The following is a 4,483-nucleotide window of genomic DNA, read 5'->3' as shown; positions in this document are numbered from 1 at the left end:
TTATCAAAACACAAAGATGGCATTTTTTAAAGTATTCTAGCTTTGAAAAAAAATGGAGAGCATCGTGTCTGATTTCTAATATCACTTTACATAAACAGATTTATATCAGCGTGAGGGAGGATTGAGGACAAACTTTTCTAAGTGAAAAACTGTTGAAGAAAATGTCTGATCCCACCTCTGGTGTGTCCAGGGGTCCGTGTTTGTCTGATCCCACCTCTGGTGTGTCCTAGGTCTGTGTCTGTGTTTGCCTAACTCTCTATTTTGTATTGCTTATAGGAGTTATGAGATTGATCGCTGTTCGTTATCTTTAATTTTTATTAATACGCTAAACTCTTACTGCATGTTGATGACACTTGGCTTTCGTCACCAACACGTGAGGTACACCGTTATAATTGTGTCTTATTAGTTAATGCTAAAACCGTGCTTTCTTCATGTTTATATCTTGTGTTTAAATTCGTTTTCATATAAAGTTAGTTTAGTGATTTTATCAGTGACTGGCGAGTTGTTCTAAGTTATTGATCTCGTGGTTCAATACCAGACACAATATATACACTCGGCCTCTGCTAGAAGAATTCAACACTAGATTATACTAATCTGTATGTTATACTTATTCTCAGAATTTCTATTATCTCAGATGTAATAGAAGACAAAGTCACATATTTACTTGAAAAATTTATTTGTGTTTGGCTTAATTGGTCACGGTGAATTCAATTGGACAATAAGTATATGGGGGCGGCCGCCGGGTCGCCCCCCAACAATGTATACACAAGTGGCGACCTCAACTGGGCTAAATTGTGCACTGGGTAAAGCGAGTTCTCAATGATTGATCAATGGGCCAATATCCCATCAATATAAATGTCTAATGGGCCAATATCCCATCAATATAACTGTTCAATGTTGAGTTCAATGGGCCAATATCCGATGGCCATAAATGTCCAATACACATGTTGGTTGAAAGTAAAAAAAATCAATGTTTAAAAGATAGGTGAAAATGCGCTATTTGCGCAACAGCAAATATACAAGTTTTAAATCACAAAATTGATCCATTTGAGGTGGGGTTTGACGAGAATGATAATCTGGTCATAGCAGCATCCCTAGAAATATCTGTCCTTGGATGCACCGCGATGTTCCGTTCTGAGTTGTGTTCACTGTTCAAGCATACTGGTATTCCCTGAAGATACAACAAAGCAGAGCAGCAGTAACATGATACAATAAAGCAAGCAGAATACAAGTTTACGACCTTAAAACAGAATATGCAGTGGAGGGAGGGTGGGTTTTTAAACTTTAAGATGTCTCAAATATACAACCTACCGATTTGATCGGCTGCTAGAATAGAAAGTAGGATATGACGCCACTGGAGGGATTATTTAGAGCCGGATATGCTAGGCGTTAAATATTCCGGAAAGCGCCTTTAATCAAAGAATGAATTATCCCCGAGATAAATCGGCGTATTCATAGACTAAGCTCGAATACGCGCTATTATTTATAGGATTTAATTGTCCGAGGTATTGCGTGGTAAAGTGGACTGAACTTTGTTTTCCGTACAAAGACCGGGGCGGGCATATTTTCGAATATTCGGTCAATAACCCCTTTATTACATATTTTTCATATTCTATGTATATCTAATTTAATTTTTATGTCCGTTATTATCTGTAAACAGAACCACTTGATATAAAAAATTTCAAATTTAAGGTAAATCGTGGTATCTTGTTTAAAAAAAATATACTAAACGATAAAAGAAGCAATAATTTCTTCCACTCTCGGAAAAATAAATGACAAAATCCTTTGATTTCTAGAATTACTTTATAGGGAGAACTTTGATTTTTTCCAAAAATCCTTAAAATTTGCATCATTTGACTAATTTCACCTTATCAAAAATGGAAATTTTTTTAGTACAAATGACTTAAATAGGAGACATATTTCAAACCCTTTAAAATCCAAGACCTTCCGGGGGCTTCGCCCCCTGGGCCCCACCAAGGCGCCCCCAGACCCCCTGCCTCATAAAGTGGCGCCCCCCCCCCCCCCCTCCCCGTAACTGCAATTCCTGTATCCGCCCCTGGTTATAACTGTTGTTTGTATTTAAGGTGAAAACTGCGTAAGTTGACATAACTAACGCTCAAACTTGTCGTATGCACTGTATGTATCTATACAATGAAATATATTCAAATCAATCAATATCAAAAATGAATCTAGAGTAGTTACATGTATGTAGGTTAGCACATCGACTGCTGAACTGTAAATCGCGGGTTCGTGTCCAGCAGGGGTTTTAATTCTATTTCAGATTGCTTTCTACTAAAACTGCTCTTTTTTTTTACTAAATAAAGTGAATTTGAAAGTTTTCAATCTTAAAATCTTTTTACACAGGGGATGATTACTCCTCCGAGGCACCTGATCCCACCTCTGGTGTGTCCAGGGGTCCGTGTTTGCCCAACTATCTATTTTGTATTGTATTGGTTATAAGAGTAATAAGGTTGATCACTGCTCGTTATCTTCACCTTTCATTATCCAAAAAAGTGGCTCTACTTGTATTAAAGGAATACCATGTGTTATTCATACACTTTGAAAACTTGTTTCATTGAATCGATTAATATAAATCATAGAATAACATACTGGAAGGTTATTCGCTTTGTACACAGAGGATCTGGTGCTTTTCTTATTGGAATTTGGCTTCCGAAGTATGTACATTTTATTTTTTAATTTCATGGCAAAAATGAAGAATGCAATTCTTTTAATGTAGGTCCATGATAATACACTTTTAGATTCACTAAACCGATTCAACATTCTATTTTAACATTAACATGTGCAAATATTCATGAAGGATTTAGATAGTTTGTTATTTTTAACATATGTAAATGGTGTTGAGGACAAAATGGTAACCTTTTTGTACACCATATGCTGATGATAATTCACTTCAACGTGTTGTTGAAAGGGTTGAGCACCAACTTAAAATTTCGTCTTTTAAAGTGTCTTTACAAATAATTCATTAAAAACTTAAAATAATATACATGTATATCAAACGTAATATTGACCTTTCCAGAGTCACTTCCCTGCAATGTCAATCAAAATTTGTCTAGTAATAAACATCTGGGATCGAGCTATTTCATTTTCTCAAGGTATACGCTGGTTAATGTATATCGAATCTACCCTACAGAATGTAGCGAAAGCATATAGAGAATACGAATTTATGAAAAAAACTGAACGAAGTCACAAGACATTACTATTTTACATTTATCAGACCACATTCAGAATTTGCTTCTGAGACATGGCGTGGCGGCACAGTTGCGGATTCCGAAAAGTTAGGACAAACGTCAATTATAGCGCTGTTAGAATTTTGACAAGTTTGAGAAAATACTCTTTATTACGAAATTGGGGGTTGGCCTAAACAGCAAAAGAAAGAAGAGCAGGTTAAATACTATATGCAAAATATATTCCTGACAAGATTACTTACTATTCAAAATTTTACTCAATTCATGGTCTAAGGTATCCGACTATAATATCCAGAAATTCAGCAAATAATAAAATTCTGAAATGCCGATTACAAAACACGGGATCCTTTGTTCCAGGTGTCGTCGGTGAATGGAGTTGATTACCTTTCGATGTGAGATGTTCTGAAACAGTTTGCGAATTAAAAAGATATGTATTACAGAACCTAGTTTTAATAGTACTACATGTACTTATAACAACCCTCAGTAATACTTAATAGTACTACATGTACTTATAACAACCCTCAGTAATACTTAATAGTACTACATGTACTTATAACAACCCTCTGTAATACTTTCGCTTACATTCTAATATTTGCCTTTTGTATATGTTCTAAATGATGTTGAAATATTCACACAACCCCATCACACATTATCATCACCATTGTTTTATCATTATTTTGTATGTACATGTAAATGACGAATCGCATATATGTTTATGCCATAACCATAACACGATTCTGATTTAATAATGTATAATGTGAGACGGATTTATATAAGTGCTAGCATTTGTTTCCGAATCCTGTTAATTTTGCATCTGTTTGTATGTTTCATGTAATGCTTCATTTAATAAATATAGTTTAAACCAAACCAACCCTCTCTCCTACTTTTCATTTGGAGAACATGGACTAAATGTCGTTTAAAGGAGACTTTGTTGCAATTGCACTTTGAACGAAGATTAATGAATATATGTTTGATATTTTTGACAGACCAATGTTTACCCGTGTAAAGAAAATGGAGATTATTACCTTTTTTCTTGTCCAATATACATGAATGCAGAACAAATAAATAAAATTCTTTCATAACATTCTCAGAACAGACAATTTAGATATTGCTACATGTATTTACGCAACATACGTGAAATTTGCTGTTGGGTGATGATGAACATACAATGCAGAAAATGAGTACATTAAAATGACTGATTGAATATTGTTTAACGTCCCTCTCGAGAATCTTCCACTCATATGCAGACGTCACCACTATCGGAGAAGGGCTGCAAA

At 35.0% G+C, this 4,483-nt stretch overlaps 1 long non-coding RNA gene across 1 annotated transcript; it reads right to left on the bottom strand.

Annotated features, from left to right (window-relative positions):
- Positions 1–659: 659 nt before the first annotated feature.
- On the bottom strand, positions 660–3,597 carry LOC130047115 (uncharacterized). The gene is made up of 2 exons (XR_008796161.1): positions 3,449–3,597; positions 660–1,171 (listed from the first exon to the last, which is right to left on the bottom strand). It is a non-coding gene; the product is annotated as an uncharacterized LOC130047115 (long non-coding RNA).
- Between the last annotated feature and the right edge of the window lie 886 nt (positions 3,598–4,483).

The sequence above is a fragment of the Ostrea edulis genome, chromosome 6 (genome assembly GCF_947568905.1).
Source record: "Ostrea edulis chromosome 6, xbOstEdul1.1, whole genome shotgun sequence".
Classification (NCBI taxonomy): Eukaryota; Metazoa; Mollusca; class Bivalvia; order Ostreida; family Ostreidae; genus Ostrea; species Ostrea edulis.
This window is presented reverse-complemented; position numbering and strand designations above follow the sequence as displayed.